The following is an 18,858-nucleotide window of genomic DNA, read 5'->3' on the forward strand; positions in this document are numbered from 1 at the left end:
GCCCACTACACACGTGCATTCATACCACAACATAAACACGAGACGAGAAGGAACAGAGAATGCGTCTAACGTGACACCAATTTGTTCCTTTGTATCTTCATCTTTTACTCTGCAGGGTTCTTCCACAAACTCTGTCTTTACAAAAATATGTAGTTTCTCCTGGAGTAATTCCTCCTGATGCTTCTTCTTCTCCTGTGGGAAGATGGGAATATTCCCAGCATTTAAACTATCATGAACGGCTGTGTGAGCTTCACTGACTTCATTTAGCAGATGATAATCACACTTACAATCACTCTCAATTATCCAGTTGCAAATGTTTGCGAGTTTTAACTATCTTTAACTTCTAATTCATCTATACTCAAAAAAATAAACCGCTTGGTTGTTCATTACAATATTGGCGAAGATGAAAAAAGCATGATTTTACAAAAGCACTGATGTTAATCAAATTTTAGGTTGTGATCAAACAGAACGTCCAGATTTCTAGCTCAATGAGTTTCATATGGGGCAAGATGACCACAGTCAACATCAAACACAGTTTTTCCTTAGGACAAAAAATAATTATTTCAGTTTTATTTTTGTTTACATTTAGACAATTACATGAATAGCTAGAGTTCTTTTAAATAGGCCAACAGTGGTTGTAAACCATTTTTATTATCATGTTGTAAGGGAAAATAGATCAGAGTTTCCTCAGCGTATAGACAAAAGGATACTCCATACTTATTAAAAATGGAAGCCAGAGGTAGCATGCGCAGGGTAAACAATATCGGCCCGAGGATTGATCCCTGTGGGACTCCACAATTAAAGAGGTACACTAGAGGAGGACTGATGACCAATACGAACACTGAACGAAAAAAACTGTAAAACTGCGCCACAAAGGTCCACAGATATCTCCAGACGTATCAACAGGACCTCATGGTCGATCAAATCAGATGCAGCACTCAGATCTAATAAAACTAAAGCCTTGGATTTCCCAGAATTAGTTTCTGTAAAGATATAATTTGAGACTCTTTAAAGGGCAGATTCGGTACTGTGTAAATCTTTAAAAACAAATTGAAACATTTCATAAACAGAATTTACAGCCAAATAAAATTAAAGTCAGTACAACTTTCTCAAGGATCTTTTGGATAAAAGATAGATTAGAAATAGGACGAAAGTTAGAAAGAGAGGAAGAATCAAGGTTTGGTTTTTAAGATATGTGCTTGTCGTTTTGCATGCTGGTCACCCAGCTTGGGATGCTGTTTGCTGGTGTGCTGGTGGACCAGCATATGTTGTCTTATGGGTGCTCGAATGATCGGCAAGATCCACAACAAAATTAAATAGAACCATTTCTTTTAAGAGTGTACATTTACTTTAAAAGACTTACAGGGCAGTTGCTTTACCTGGAATGAACCTGTTTAGATGCAGGTGGAAAGATTCTAACGAAGTCTAACCTCGCGCACACCTAAATGTTGGAAGAGTGTGCCCTCCCTCCCTTTTTCAGGGTTCCTGTCTGCACATAGAGCTGTACACCAGGGGGGTCTTGAATGCAGGCCACGTGTTTCCTCTGAGACATGAATTGATGATAGGCCCACCCAAAGTGTCACGTCCCCTCTCCCCTTCAAAGGACTGGATCAGCTGAGTGATGAGATCCACAGTCTCCCTTGTGCCACGTGTGGTTCTTCTGCAGTGAAGGGCCAGTTCACTCTTTCATTAACATCAGCATTTGAAGGTTGCATGAGCTGTGCTTCCAACTCTGCATTCTTTGCCGCTATAAGCCTGTCCATGTCCTCCTCGTCCCAGGAGAAAATACAGCGGCTGAGGTGAGTTGAGAAGTTGAAAGTTGAATTTTGTGCACCTCACAGAAATCCGTCTCATGAAATACCAGATGTCGAGTCTGATTTCCACGTTCTTGTATTGTGCGTGAGGAGCCCCACAGCAGTCTCTGTCGAAATACAGCAGTACAGGCGGAGGCGCTGCAACATCCCTGTACCTTTTGAAGATGCCAGCAACCATCTGCGCCAATCCAGATAACATCACAGTATATATGGTGTAATGTAGTGAGCCTTTTTCGTGAGCCGGCTTGTTTGACTCACAAACGTCTCTTTAAAAAATAAATGTTTTAACTATGACTTTGACTAGGTGTGAAAACAATTCTAATTAAATTATTAAATGAAATCATACTCAATTTCTTTAAAAATGCATGGATTTGTTATGAAAAAAGGATACTATTAAACATTTGCATTTAAATCACAACTTTTTAATGTATAGAAACAACATTCAAAACAAATACAATCTGAATCTGAAAAACATAATATAACCAATAATAAAGAAAAATAAATAAATGAAAGGATTAAACTGGTCCCTCTTTTTCTCTTTTCTTTATTGCCATGTTATAACCAGCAAGAACTATCTTACTAGTTATGTTATTGTAGTCAATTTCAGTGTATGTGGGTGAAGGAAGAAGAAGACAGGGTCGGCGAACTTGGGACTCGCACTTTATTTAGAACAAATAAAAGAACAAAAGAAAGGTGCGCTCGTGCGCCTTCACTGTAGTGTACCACTACAGCACTTGAATACGAAAACACTCTGCCCGCTGTACCAGCTCTCGCTGTATGTCTCCAGCTCTCAAGGTTCAGTCAAACGACCACTCTTCCCGTTGCATAAATAACTCAGTCCATTCAGTCAAAAACTCTTTCCAATCCGTTTGTACACTGCGGGTATCGGCTGCGGGGTGCGTGCAAGTCCCAGGAGCTTCTCTCTCTCGCTCTCTCCTTCCTGGCAGCTTATATGCGGTCTCCATGTTAATCACTGCAATCAGACACAGGTGTTCATCATCTGCACTTGATCTACTTACTCACCGCACAGCTCGCTGACTCGTTTCTCGCTACAGACTTCGCGAGACCACCCCCCCCTCGCCACATACCCCCACCGCCCGACTCAGGCCGGGGAGCCGTCTGGCCTTTTAGTTAGATCAGTCAGCGGGCTAGCGAGGTCCGAATAATTAGGCACAAACCTTCTGTAATAACCCGCTAGCCCCAGGAACTGTCTAACCTCCTTTTTGGTCTTGGGTCTCGGACAGGTCGCAACCGCTGCCGTCTTATCAATTTGGGGACGCACCTGTCCGTGACCCAAGTGGAAGCCCAGATACCTTACTTCCACACGCCCAATCGCACACTTCTTCGGGTTCGCCGTGAGCCCCGCCCTTCCCAGCGTCTTCAGGACAGCACGCAAATGCTGCATATGACGCTGCCAATCATTACTATAGATGATAATATCATCCAAGTAGACAGCGGCATATGCTGCATGCGGACGGAGAATTTTGTCCATCAGACGCTGAAAAGTCGCAGGAGCCCCGAACAAGCCGAAAGGAAGGGTGACAAATTGGTGTAAACCGAACGGCTTTGTGAAAGCTGATTTTTCTTTGGACATAGGCGACAAGGGGATCTGCCAATAACCCGGTCCAGTGTCGAATAAAAACGAGCAGTACCCAGCCGATCATGCAATTCGTCAACCCTCGACATTGGATAAGCATCAAACTTAGACACCGCGTTCACCTTTCTATAGTCTACACAGAACCGGACCGAGCCGTCGGTTTTAGGAACCAAAACTATCGGGCTCGCCCAGTCACTGCTGGACTCTTCTATTACCCCCATATCCAGCATAGCCTCTAATTCGTTCTGAACTACCTTTTTCTTGTGTTCAGGTAAATGATATGGGTGGCAGCGCACCACCACACCCGTCTCAATGTGGTGCTGAATGAGGTCTGTTCGGCCAGGCAGGGGCGAGAACATATCAGCAAATTCAGCTTGTAAATTTTTAATGTCAGTGAGCTGGGAGGGTGAGAGGTGATCTCCACCAAGAGCCAGCGCGAGAGATTGTGGTTTTGTGGTCGCTTCTGGCCCGAGATCCTCCTCTCCGCTCACTACCGTCGCCAGCATCACTGACTCAGCCTCAACCCACTTTTTGAGGAGGTTGAGATGATAAATTTGATGTGCTCCGCCCCTATCTGTTCGAACCAACTCATAATTGAGATCGCTAACTCGCCGTGTGACCTCAAACGGTCCTTGCCACTTGGCGAGTAATTTAGAGCTGGAAGTAGGGAGTAATACAAGAACTTTATCTCCCGGTGCAAATTGACGCAGTCTAGCCCCCCTGTTGTACAGCTGACTCTGTCTGCCCTGGGCCTGTAACAAATTCTCCATTGATAGCCGCCCCAAAGTGTGGAGTTTTGTTCTCAGGTCCAAGACATACTGAATTTTGTTTTTACTAGCGGACGGTCCGTCCTTCCAAGTTTCTCTAAGAACGTCCAACACCCCGCGGGGCTGACGCCCATAGAGAAGCTCGAAGGGGGAAAACCCCGTGGAGGCTTGGGGGACCTTGCGTACAGCAAACAAGAGGGGTTCTAGCAACTTATCCCAATTTTTGGCGTCTTCGTGAACGAACTTCCGAATCATGGACTTCAAAGTGCGCTTAAATCGTTCCACTAGCCCGTCTGTCTGTGGGTTGTAGACGTTAGTGCGAATCGATTTATCAACCAATAATTCGTAAAGCTTGCGAATAGTTCGTGACATAAATGGCGTGCCCTGATCGGTGAGAATCTCCTTAGGGATTCCCACCCGGGAGATTAACGAGAAGAGCGCGCTTGCAACACTTTTGGTAGAAATGTTACGGAGCGGGACTGCTTCGGGGTACCGCGTTGCATAATCCACCAGGACTAACGCAAGCAGTGCCCGCGTGGTGACCGTTCTAATGGCCCGATGAGGTCCATACCAATTCGTTCGAAGGGGACCTGCATTAATGGAAGGGGGCACAATGGTGCTTTTGGATTGGCCGGTGGATTCACCAACTGACATTCACGACAAGACGCGCACCACCTGCGCATGTTCTCGTGAATGCCCGGCCAAAAGAATCGGGCCATGAGACGGTTTAGTGTCGCCGTTTGACCTCAATGCCCGGCCATTGGATTACAGTGAGCCGCCTGAAAAAGCATTTCCCGGCGGCTCTTAGGAACTAACAACTGTGTTGTATCTTCTTTTGATTGTGTGTCTTGGGTCACCCGATACAACTTATCTTTCAAAATAGCAAAGTAGGGGTAAGAGAGCGGTTGGTCTGGGTGGAGTACCTGGCCGTCGATAGAACGGACCTGATCAAACGCACGTTTTAACGTCTCGTCCTGGGACTGCTCCAGGGGACAATCAACGCGCTCTGTGAGGATGGTTCTCTCCAGAGCACTCCGTTCCCCCACAGCAGAAGCCAGAGGTCCCGGCTCAGCATCTCCCACCTGAAAAACCGCTGTCTTTCCCTTCCTTTTCTTTTTCCAAGAGGCATCCGCACACAAAGACCCCAATAATTTACTAAAAGCCGGCCAATTCGTTCCCAGAATTAGCGGATGCCGGAGGTGTGGGTTAACTGCTACCTCTATGCTATGTTTTTGTCCCCTAAATTGAATTACCACAGGCATTATAGGATAACTCACCACCACCCCGTGCACACACCGCACCTTAACCATGCGGCTGTTATCCAATGCCCCAGGTTGAATCAGGCTTTGATGAATGGAGGTTTGGTTGCAGCATGAATCCACCAAAGACTGATAAGTACCCCCCTTGATACTCACTGGTATCTGGTACAGGCCAGCTTGATCGGGGGCAGCCTGCGGCGCATCGGGGACCCGGATCAGTGTCCCCACCTCCATCACCGGACACCGGTCTATAAAGTGTCCTGGGTCCCCGCAGCGCCACCAGGCCGGCCCAGGCCTCTCCACCGCCCCAGTGGCGGGAAGCGGGTCAAGGGATTGGCGTGGAGAGCGTGAGGCTGCAGAAACCGGGGCGGAGTGGTCGAGCAACCCCGTCCCCCCCGGGTGGGGCCCTGGAGGCCGGGACGGGTTCCGCCGGAGGCCCCGTTCTCCACCTCGGCGCCGGCCGGGGCATCAGCCCCCCTAAAGACCTTTGAGGGGGACAGGTGTGGGGAGAGAAGGGGACGAGAGAAAGAGAGAGGGAGAGAGAGAGACAAATGGGAGGGGCTCGCCGACCCCTGGGCACGCCACCATGTGATCCTCCGCCACTCCGTTCCCGTACCACCTTGTTGATGACATCCTCGACGTCGCCTCCGTCGGCCATCAGCCATCTGCGGCAGGAGTCCCGGAGCTGCTGCGCCATGACAAAGGGCCGGCCGGACTCGTCCAGGCCCAGGGACCTGAACCGCTGGCGATGTTGTTCCGGAGTCCGGCCGACCCGCTGGAGAATGGCGTGCTTCAGGTCTTCATAGACCAGGAGATTCTGGACTGGCAGTTGGTGGGCGGCTACCTGCGATTCGCCTGACAGTAGGGGGATGAGCCGCAGGGGCCAGTCCGCTCGGGGCCATCCCCGGGCCTCGGCCGACCTCTCAAAAAGGTCCAGGAACGCCTCCGGATCATCCTGGGCCCCCATTTTATTGAGAGACAGGGGTGGGGCCGAGGCCGTAGCTGGATTGGGGACGGCCCGAATCTCCCGGTCGAGCCAGCTACGGAACAGATCGCGGTCTTCTTGCTGGCCTTGGAGAAGCAGCTGGAACCTTTGATCCTGCTCCTCCTTTACGGCCAGCAGGGCGTGGTGTTGTTCCCTGTGAAGACCCGCGAGCGTTTGGATGAGGTCTTTTGTTCTTTTATTTGTTCGAAATAAAGTGCGACTCCCAAGTTCGCCAACCCTGTCTTCTTCTTCCTTCATCCACATACACTGAAATTGACTACACTGGTACCGAAACCCGGGAAGGAGAAGACCGCCGCCGCCATGCAGAACCCGCCGGGAACGCCATTTGCGGACCTCATCCAAACGCCCGCGGGTCTTCACAGGGAACAACACCACGCCCTGCTGGCCGTAAAGGAGGAGCAGGATCAAAGGTTCCAGCTTTCTGAAAAGTAGCAATGCACAGTAGACACTCTGTAACTTCGTAAGACTCATTCACAAATCGAAGCACAATCAATATATTTTCACATCCTGTGGGTTCACGCGTCCCATCAACTTTCAAGTAATAGGAGTCACCAACTTCCTCCACTATAGCCTCTGTCACCCTATAAGTGTTCTTATAAGTTAATTTTACATATCATGACAGGTGTAAGTGGCATTGTGAGGGATTGTCTTCACCACATTAGCCAATTCAGGATCCTTTTGGATGGTGTAATGAAGCATGGAAAGGAAAAGTCCAGACCCCCCCCCCCCCCCCCCCCCTCCGACATGTCATCAAAAACGTCAATGTTCCCCCATTGTCGCAACTGGTTTTCAACCAAGAACCCAACCACATCTATTAGTGAGGACACATAATACCGTTTTTTCTTAGTTGATCTGCATTGACAAGGCTTGATACCTCATTCCCCGTATTGCGACGCATTTCCTTCTCCTTCCACATTGCATAGCAAGACATGTGGTCCTTCGACGTTTCATGTTTATGAAATCCACGGTCTTTGGCCATAGCGTTTTTCCAGTTATGATAGCCCACACTCGTGAAGGCATCCAATGTCCCAGATTTTCTAGTAAAGCTGAACATCCAACAGCAAAAACAAAATGCTGGATCTGCCTTGACACTGTACTCCAACCACTCTCTGTTGTGAAACCATTTATCAACGAATGATCGCCCCTTACCACTGGATACTGGATACTGTTTTAACACAATTTGGACAGGCCTGTCAGTCCCGATATCATCAACCGCTGTCCGCTGACTCGGGGGGCTTGTAGATTGTTGCTCTATAGCTGCGCTAGTTAAGGCTGTTGGCGGTTGTCCGGAGCTAGCAGTAGCAGAAGGGCTCTCGGCTCTCAGACACCGTGGTCTGCTGATGGGAGAGGCTGAGGAGGACTAAACCATTTTCGTAAATCCATTTTTTGTCGATAATTAGGCTAACAGTTAGCCGCTAACTGTCTATGATATAGTCAGCCAAACTGTTCTTTTCAATTCAAACAACAACTTGAAATGAATTTTGCGCAAATCAAATGTAACAAGTTTACCAAACGACCAATAGGCATTGACCAATGATGACCAAGCCTAGTAGCATGTCATGAACAACCAAAATTATGCGTTTTCCCTGTTCATTTAATTTTATTTCATTTAAAGGGGCTATGTGTAGGTTTTTACTTTAAAAAATCTTTAAGATAGAGTTTTCATTTGTACATTTATGAGCCAACTACTGTATATTGTAATAGAAAGAATGACACCTTGACTGTCCACCATGGTTGCCTCTATCAGCATGTAGGCTCAATTGTGTGTGGAGGAGTCGGGTCCGAATTGGCGAGAAAATTCACTAAATGTGACGTCATGCGCATTCTCGTCTACTTGGGCTTACATCCGTACAGCAGCGGCAATCGCTAGCAGTAGTGTTTCAAATGGACTCTGCGGACGGAAAGAAGCGACCAGCCTCCAGTACAATCCAGATACCCACGGAAACTCCTCGTAAGTAAAAAAAACAAAAAAGAGCCTTATCTAGTGCGGCCAGGTGACGCACAGACATTAACTGACACCGTTCAGACTGAGTTTAACAAGGTTGGCCTGGATAGCAAAAAAATTCTGAGTCAGGTATATGATGGAGCTGCGCTTATGTCTGGGAATTGTTGACTTGGACGTGAGATACCATATGTGCACTGCCTTAATCATCAGTTGCATTTGGTTGTGGTTCATGGCATGTCTGCAGAGACCGCACTTTTGGAGTTTTTTGAGGTGTGCGATTCCCTCTACAAGTTCCGTAGAAAGCCAACGGTTGCTATGCATTATAAAGGTGCGCATCTTAAATGTCTTCTGGAGCTGAGATGGACAGGACATCTTGCCACTGTCTCAGTCATTCTTAAGTCATTTAATGACATAAAATCGATTCTGAGCGCTGCTGACACTGTGCTGAACTGGCGCAGAGACGAGAATGGAAGCTACAGGCCTGCTGCACGACATATCTGAGCCAAGTTTCATGTTCCTTGCCAACTTAACCCAACTTAGTCCTTTCTCTATTGGACCCACCGAACAAGCTTCTCCAGAGAGAGGACACTGACTTGTTGACAGGTTTAAGTATTGTGGCGAGTGCAACAGCATGTGTTAAAAAACTCTGTTGTGATGAAGAGTTTAAGCAGATGCTGGATACGGCCACGCCCACCAGCGTGTCACTGAGACCCGGGCCCAAACGGAGACGCATGGTTGCATCGTTACAGGGCCTACAGGAGGACACAGAGGGGATGATGACTTGGAAACAGAACTTCGGAGATTGTACAACAACACTATTGATCCGGTGGTTGGGGAACTGGAGTGCACTTATAGCACTAAATCCAGAAGCCGATAACTTCCTTGGTGTGAAAGCTTTGAAGCATATTCTCGACATGTCACAATCGAGTATGATTGACGCTGAGTTTGAAGTTGCTAAAGAGTTTTTAATGTCACAAAAGCAAGCAATGCAGGGAATTCAATGTGTGAGAGTTCATTCTCCACCCTGAATTTTTTTTTTTTCGGAACACAGACGCACAATGCTACACGAGAGAAAGGCCAAGTTGGTGCTGCTTGCATTCGAGAAAGACTTGACACGCAAATGCACAAGCGAATGGAAGGACACAGTACTTAGACGGTTCAGCAGCAACACTCGTCGCCTGCAACTCTTCTGAGGGTAAGTCGTTTGTTCATTTCACTTATTGAAGCCAGCCCTGGCCTTCATGATAAGGCCTACTTAGCAGGTGAATTGTTGATGAATGTTTGCTGGGTCTATCTGCATTTGTGTTTTATACTTGGCTGCCTGTAAGATATATGGGCTTATGTCATTTCTGCCTGGTGCGTGGCTTGTCCAATAGGCTACTTGCTACCCGAATGCATGCCTCAGTTATGTCAGCGGCCCTGTCCTGTTACTTATATGTTGTCCAGGAGTGTTTTTGATGATGGTGGAGGCTCAAGTTGTCTATTGTTTATAACCAGTGGTAGGCCTACTTAATGGTTTTCTGGAAGTGCATAAACTGTTGAGAGGTGGATAAACTATTTCTAACATGTCAGAGATGGGTAAACTGCATTTACTTGCGTTTAGCCTCCACGACTGCCCTCCGCTGTGTGTGACTGAGCTGGAGTAGAGAGAGAGAATACTTTACCCCACCCATTTCTGCCTTTTATTATCGTCTTTGTGTGTGTGACTGAGTAAACTGTGTGCATAGGGCTACCACATATTCTCTAAGTGACATGATATAGAAATTAACAACAAGAAGAATAAACGAAATTCGCAAATAATAATAAAAAAAAGTGTTTTTTGTTTTTATAGCATTTCTGCTGTGTTGGACTACGATGTCGCCACTGCGTCAAAATATTTCTCAAACGGCTGTGCCCCCCCGCCGATGACCCAATGCCCCTCCAGTAGATTTGCTCTGGCACAGACTCTGCTGGTTTCCACATCAGCGCTGTTTGATCTAATAGAGATTTACGGTTAATAACGGAGTAATTTGAATGCTTTTCACTCCTGACCATGTTCATTTTCGACATTTGTGACCCAGGTGGCTGTTCCAGCACTGTGACCAGCAAGCTTGCGTGCAACCATTTTGTCCAGTCCTCCCAACAGTGATGTTATACTGGCTTTGATCTAATCCAGTCTTTGAAGGACATCCTGAGCATAGGTATGCATTAGCCACCGGTGCTTGGGAACATAAGGACACAGGCATAACAAGACCTGAGGTGACCCCTTTGTGAAAACTCTGGCAATCTGTCAGAAACTACACGACTTTCGTTTATTTATTTATATAGCACCTTACATGTTACCACAGCAGTACCAGAGTGCTGTACATTGCAATAAAAAGCAACAGAACAATAATATGAAACATAAAAACATCCATGTACTAAAATGCCAAAGAGTACAGATAAGATTTTAAGCAGTCCTTACAAACATTAAGAGTCAAGGAAGATCTAACATCCATTGACAGATTACTCCACAATCTAGGACCAGCGACAGAGAATGCACAATCACCCTTCAATTTGAGAAAACGAAACAATGTCAAGCTGTGATATATCAAAGCTCCCGCTGATCACTTTCCTCTTGCATTTCCTACAAGACAGGTTCTCAGACGCCATAAAGTAAGACGTCTTAACATCGACTCCCTGTGGGATTTTCTGGTGCACTCCTCCTCCTTAACACAGTCTGAACGTGGACATTTTAACTGGACTCTCCACAGCTTTCTTGTAAAAGTGAATTCTTGTTGAATTTGTGCTGTTGAATTGTGTTTGTAAAAAGTTATCTGACGCCTGAAATGGGGGATGATTCTGACATTTGGCAACCCTATATTGACCATTACCACTGAGGCCGAGCAATCTCATCCCCCTACTTCTGCTGTTATCATACTCTTTATTTTCATTCACTCACTTCCCGAAGTCAACTTGAATGTTGTTAAATTGTTAATACAACAGATTTTATTGAGAGAACACCAGAGAAGTTGACTCTATAAATTCACTTTAAAATGGTCAATGAATTATAGCTCATTTTTGAGTTGCTAAAACTTACTACCACTTAGTAGAGGTAACAACCTGAGTATTTGTAACTCAATTTTTATAGTTAAGTAGTTTATAGTTTAGTAGTAGTAAACTTAAACAGTTAAGTACACTGAACTCAACCAAAAAAAAGTTTCCTTAACAAGCTTGGTCACATTACTAGACAAATATGTCTACTCTAAATTTGATGCTTTACTTTAATTTGTTAATACAAAGACATACATAAGATTGTTGGGACAACAATGGACCAATTATTTGTATGTATTTCACTGTATTGTCACAGTGTGGTGCAGGCAGAAGACGAAGAGAAGTCGAAGGTTCGAACTCAAACTTTTACTCATTCACAGGTACATGGAAGAAGGACAGAAGGTTCTCACACACACTAAATACAACATATAACAGACCATGAGCTAGGCAACACATTGGGCTTAAATACATGTGGAAACAGATCAGGGAAACAAGACACAGTTGACAAGACTAACAGGTGAACTAATGAGGGTTGCCATGGAAACAAATGAGTGGCGGGAAAACAGAGCAAAGGAAGACATGTGACAAATGAACATATATACAAACACTGAGACATGACGTGTATTGTTCAAACAATATCTGAAATATGACTGAATTAATTAAACAAGTAATAAAAACTAAAAACAGCTAATTGAGCTAACAAATGAGACGTAACAAATGAGGAATACAGCAAGCGATTCATCATGAAGAGGCAAACAAACATAAGAAGTGCTCAAAATACAAAGTTTCATACATTGCTTATAGGGATTATAGGAAAGTGAGTTTTTTTTTTATCTGTCCTGAAATGTATCATGTCTAATCGCTCAATCAACCACAGAAAGAGGTCAATAAAACCGCTTGAGAACAATACATATTTACCTCAGAAAAGCCATTTACTGACCAAAGCATGTTAGTTAGCTAGAAAACATAACTGTAGAGTATTTTGCTAAATTTTTACTCATGTCATAAAAAATTATAACGTTATCATAAAACCGCATTTGAGTCGTTAATAATACCAGCTCCCTTTATGTTTGGCATTAGTTGAGAGATTTTTTTCCTTGAGGAATGTAACTGTGTATGTTGTCAGTAAACTTAATAAAATGTTTAGTTACCAAATGTTTTGACATTCAACTCCACCTGGGGCCTGTTTCAGAAAGGAGGTTAAGTGAAAACTCTGAGTATGTTAACCCTGAAATAAGGGAAACTCTGGGTTTTCTGTTTCAGAATGGGAGGTAAGTCAAACCTGAGAAAGCAGGGTAAATCAATCCCGTTTCTGAAACAGTGGTAACTTATACTCAGAGTCAGTTACAATGGTAACTTACTCTATGAACCTAACCTGGTCGGGAGCAGGTTTACTTCCGTAAACCCAGAGTTTATTTCGGTCTCCTCCCCTTTTTTAAAGAGGAAGCAGTGTTTAAACACATCATTCATTCTTTCGGTACATTTATTCATTGCTGTTTTTTTTCCCCAAGTTTTTTAATAAGATTAAGTCTATAAAACTTCTTAACTGGCAACTGAAAATACAATAGATTAGAGTTACATTATGTAGTTCTAAACAAATTCTACAGAATTAAACTGTGGCATTCACTGAAAATCACTGAAATGTGTTCATCTGTGCACCAGAAGTTGATGGACCTTCCTCCTGCTGTTCTTCCACACTCTGGGGACGGGGGAGAGATAAGAATATCCGTTTATACTTAGATATAAACTTAGATTCTATAGGCTACTCCACATAAATAATGTGAAGAAATGTGATTGTGTAGATTGTTTGATGTGTAGACACATAATATTAACATTTCCTCTGTAGGCCTCTCTGTGGCAGCAGAAACTTCATCCCCATCGTCCTGTGAAGATGAGCATTTGGTTGAGCACATTTTATAATACTATTTGTCATAATTTCTGGTGTATTGAGTAGGCTACATACAACTGATTGGGGTTCTGTTGGGACAGGAGGCTCCAAAAGACAGACATTACCATCAGAATCAGTTGTTAGCAACAAAAAACCCAACCCAAAGTAAAATATATGGAAATATCAAAAACAGCCTATATAAAAAATAACACATATGCAGACCTCTTACATTTTATGAAGGCCCTTGAATCTTCAGGAGTGACTGGCTCTGATGAGGTCCCTCCAGGAATTCCCTCAGCCATTGGCCTTCCAGCATTCAGGCTCAGGGCCATCTCCATCTCCATCTCCTCTGCATCTCCATCTCCTCTGCATCTCCATCTCCTCTGCATCTCCATCTCCTCTGCATCTCCATCTCCTCTGCATCTCCATCTCCATCTCCATCTCCTCTGCATCTCCATCTCCTCTGCATCTCCATCTCCTCTGCATCTCCATCTCCATCTCCTCTGCATCTCCATCTCCTCTGCATCTCCATCTCCATCTCCTCTGCATCTCCATCTCCTCTGCATCTCCATCTCCTCTGCATCTCCATCTCCATCTCCTCTGCATCTCCATCTCCTCTTCATCTCCATCTCCATCTCCTCTGCATCTCCATCGCCATCTCCTCTGCATCTCCATCTCCTCTTCATCTCCATCTCCATCTCCTCTTCATCTCCATCTCCATCTCATCTCCATCTCCTCTGCATCTCCATCTCCTCTGCATCTCCATCTCCATCTCCTCTGCATCTCCATCTCCATCTCCTCTGCATCTCCATCTCCGCTGCATCTCCATCTCCTCTGCATCTCCATCTCCTCTGCATCTCCATCTCCTCTGCATCTTCATCTCCATCCCCTCTGCATCTCCATCTCCTCTGATTCTGCATCTCCTCTGCATCTCCATCTCCTCTGCATCTCCATCTCCATCTCCTCTGCATCTCCATCTCCATCTCCTCTGCATCTCCATCTCCATCTCCATCTCCTCTGCATCTCCATCTCCTCTGCATCTCCATCTCCTCTGCATCTCCATCTCCTCTGCATCTCCATCTCCTCTGCATCTTCATCTCCATCCCCTCTGCATCTCCATCTCCTCTGATTCTCCATCTCCTCTGCATCTCCATCTCCTCTGCATCTCCATCTCCATCTCCTCTGCATCTCCATCTCCATCTCCATCTCCTCTGCATCTCCATCTCCATCTCCATCTCCTCTGCATCTCCATCTCCTCTGCATCTCCATCTCCTCTCCATCTCCATCTCCTCTGCATCTCCATCGCCTCTGCATCTCCATCTCCTCTGCATCTCCATCTCCTCTGCATCTCCATCTCCTCTGCATCTCCATCTCCATCTCCTCTGCATCTCCATCTCCTCTGCATCTCCATCTCCTCTGCATCTCCATCTCCTCTGCATCTCCATCTCCTCTGCATCTCCTCTGCATCTCCATCTCCATCTCCTCTGCATCTCCATCTCCTCTGCATCTTCATCTCCTCTGCATCTCCATCTCCTCTGCATCTCCATCTCCTCTGCATCTCCATCTCCATCTCCTCTGCATCTCCATCTCCTCTGCATCTCCATCTCCTCTGCATCTCCATCTCCATCTCCTCTCCATCTCCATCTCCTCTGCATCTCCATCTCCTCTGCATATCCATCTCCTCTGCATCTCCATCTCCTCTTCATCTCCATCTCCTCTGCATCTCCATCTCCTCTCCATCTCCTCTGCATCTCCATCTCCTCTGCATCTCCATCTCCTCTGCATCTCCATCTGCATCTCCATCTCCATCTCCTCTGCATCTCCATCTCCTCTGCATCTCCATCTCCTCTGCATCTCCATCTCCCTCTCCTCTGCATCTCCATCTCCTCTGCATCTTCATCTCCATCCCCTCTGCATCTCCATCTCCTCTGATTCTCCATCTCCTCTGCATCTCCATCTCCTCTGCATCTCCATCTCCTCTGCATCTCCATCTCCTCTGCATCTCCATCTCCTCTGCATCTTCATCTCCTCTGCATCTCCATCTCCTCTCCATCTCCTCTGCATCTCCATCTCCTCTGCATCTCCATCTCCTCTGCATCTCCATCTCCTCTGCATCTCCATCTCCTCTGCATCTCCATCTCCTCTGCATCTTCATCTCCTCTGCATCTCCATCTCCTCTCCATCTCCTCTGCATCTCCATCTCCTCTGCATCTCCATCTCCTCTGCATCTCCATCTCCTCTGCATCTCCATCTCCTCTGCATCTTCATCTCCTCTGCATCTTCATCTCCTCTGCATCTCCATCTCCTCTCCATCTCCTCTGCATCTTCATCTCCTCTGCATCTTCATCTCCTCTGCATCTCCATCTCCTCTCCATCTCCTCTGCATCTCCATCTCCTCTCCATCTCCTCTGCATCTTCATCTCCTCTGCATCTTCATCTCCTCTGCATCTCCATCTCCTCTCCATCTCCTCTGCATCTCCATCTCCTCTGCATCTCCATCTCCTCTGCATCTCCATCTCCTCTGCATCTTCATCTCCTCTGCATCTCCATCTCCTCTCCATCTCCTCTGCATCTCCATCTCCTCTGCATCTCCATCTCCTCTGCATCTCCATCTCCTCTGCATCTCCATCTCCATCTCCTCTGCATCTCCATCTCCGCTGCATCTCCATCTCCTCTGCATCTCCATCTCCTCTGCATCTCCATCTCCTCTGCATCTTCATCTCCTCTGATTCTCCATCTCCTCTGCATCTCCATCTCCTCTGCATCTCCATCTCCTCTGCATCTCCATCTCCATCTCCATCTCCTCTGCATCTCCATCTCCTCTGCATCTTCATCTCCTCTGCATCTTCATCTCCTCTGCATCTCCATCTCCTCTGATTCTGCATCTCCATCTCCATCTCCTCTGCATCTCCATCTCCTCTGCATCTCCATCTCCATCTCCTCTGCATGTCCATCTCCTCTGCATCTCCATCTCCTCTGCATCTCCATCTCCATCTCCTCTGCATCTCCATCTCCTCTGATTCTGCATCTCCATCTCCATCTCCTCTGCATCTCCATCTCCTCTGCATCTCCATCACCTCTGATTCTGCATCTCCATCTCCATCTCCTCTGCATCTCCATCTCCTCTGCATCTCCATCTCCTCTGATTCTGCATCTCCATCTCCATCTCCTCTGCATCTCCATCTCCATCTCCTCTGCATCTTCATCTCCTCTCCATCTCCATCTCCTCTGTATCTCCATATCCTCTGCATCTCCATCTCCTCTGCATCTGCATCTCCATCTCCTCTGCATCTCCATCTCCTCTGCATCTCCATCTCCTCTGCATCTTCATCTCCTCTGCATCTCTATCTCCATCTCCTCTGCATCTCCATCTCCTCTGCATCTCCATCTCCATCTCCTCTGCATCTCCATCTCCTCTGCATCTCCATCTCCTCTGCATCTCCATCTCCATCTCCTCTGCATCTCCATCTCCTCTGCATCTCCATCTCCTCTGCATCTCCATCTCCTCTGCATCTCCATCTCCTCTACATCTCCATCTCCATCTCCTCTGCATCTCCATCTCCATCTCCTCTGCATCTCCATCTCCTCTGCATCTCCATCTCCTCTGCATCTTCATCTCCTCTGCATCTCTATCTCCATCTCCTCTGCATCTCCATCTCCTCTGCATCTCCATCTCCATCTCCTCTGCATCTCCATCTCCTCTGCATCTCCATCTCCTCTGCATCTCCATCTCCTCTGCATCTCCATCTCCTCTGCATCTCCATCTCCTCTGCATCTCCATCTCCATCTCCTCTGCATCTCCATCTCCTCTGCATCTCCTCTGCATCTCCATCTCCTCTGCATCTCCTCTGCATCTCCATCTCCTCTGCATCTCCATCTCCTCTGCATCTCCATCTCCTCTGCATCTCCTCTGCATCTCCATCTCCATCTCCTCTGCATCTCCATCTCCTCTGCATCTCCATCTCCTCTGCATCTCCATCTCCTCTGCATCTCTATCTCCTCTGCATCTCCCTCTCCTCTGCATCTCCATCTCCTCTGCATCTCCATCTCCATCTCCTCTGCATCTCCATCTCCATCTCCTCTGCATCTCCTCTGCATCTCCCTCTCCTCTGCATCTCCATCTCCTCTGCATCTCCATCTCCTCTGCATCTCCATCTCCTCTGCATCTCCATCTCCTCTGCATCTCCATCTCCTCTGCATCTCCATCTCCATCTTGTTGTCCATAATTGTGTTAATTAGACCTATGTCAAAAATGCTGCTGCACTGCAAGACACTGGATGCTATTTAGTTATTGAATATGTCAAATGTTTGTAAAGTCAGGTATACACCCATGATATGCTCAAGCCTTACCTGACTGAATTATGTTTTTATATTTCATTTTCAGCTGCTGCCATGTTCTTTTAATGCCTGCAGGATTGCACCTACACGAAAATTAAAATTAGGTTGAATAACATACTGTTCTTCCAGTTTCACCTCTGATATTATAACAGCTGGGTAAGTTACTCTAAAATAGTTATTAATTACTAACTACAAATGACATCTTCAACAGTGTAATTAGATTAATGTAACAATTACTATCTCTAGAAAGTATTGCTCTACTTATTACTAATTACTTTATAAATCCCATAACAACCTCAACCACTTGAACGATACAAAATGAGACAATAAACTGCGCTTTTAATGCTTTCAAATTAACAATATACAATTGCATGAATTATTCTTGAATTGACCAAAGTGTGTAGAGAGAGAAGGTTGCATTAAAAATATACCTTTAAAAAATGTTATGTTAAATCCACTATTGTTTTATACAGAATTTTTCTATAGTCTATGCAGTATTTAATGCAATGACATCATATTTTACTTTATATTACAGAAGAATTAAGAGTAATCCCTTTAATTAAATTACAGTATTTAGATTACTTGGTAATTACACCCAACACTGTATAACAGTAATTAAAATGTAAACTTACGCATTGACTTGTGCAACTATTTTCTCCCAAACTAACTCTCTCGATCGCCGCTGCTGCCCTGTTGCTTAAAAAGAAAATGTTTGCATACTGCTGGTGAGAAATATGCAGACCTCTTTTTGTCTGGCGCTGTTACCATGGTGACTCATAATATCTGCGCTCCATTGATAATGGCTTTTTATAGTTGTGGTGCACGCGCTTAACTCTGAGTCAGTCAACTTAGAGTTGATTGAACTTACTCATTATAGCTATTCTGAAACCGAAAACTCAGAGTTTCCCATCTCAGGCTAAGTCAACTCAGAGTTCAAGTTTTAACTCGGAGTTGGTTGAACCTCCTTATTGAAACGGGCCCCTGATCACATTGGCTATTGATGTCATAAATATGCTTTATAAACACAGTTGTATGACCTTGTCCTTGGCAGAGCATCATTATTGATATATATATACAGTGCTGGTCAGAATTTTTCTTAATTTTTTAAAAATAAAATATCAAAAGGATAAACAATGCAGATTTATTTTTTACAGCCATCTTTGATCATATTTACTGACCTGAACTGTATGATATGGGTAGGAAATAGGTCACAGATTGCGGTAGGTGGCGGC

Source organism: Siphateles boraxobius, unplaced genomic scaffold (assembly GCF_051911475.1).
Source record: "Siphateles boraxobius isolate OS27281-9 unplaced genomic scaffold, OSU_SipBor_1 25, whole genome shotgun sequence".
Classification (NCBI taxonomy): domain Eukaryota; kingdom Metazoa; phylum Chordata; class Actinopteri; order Cypriniformes; family Leuciscidae; genus Siphateles; species Siphateles boraxobius.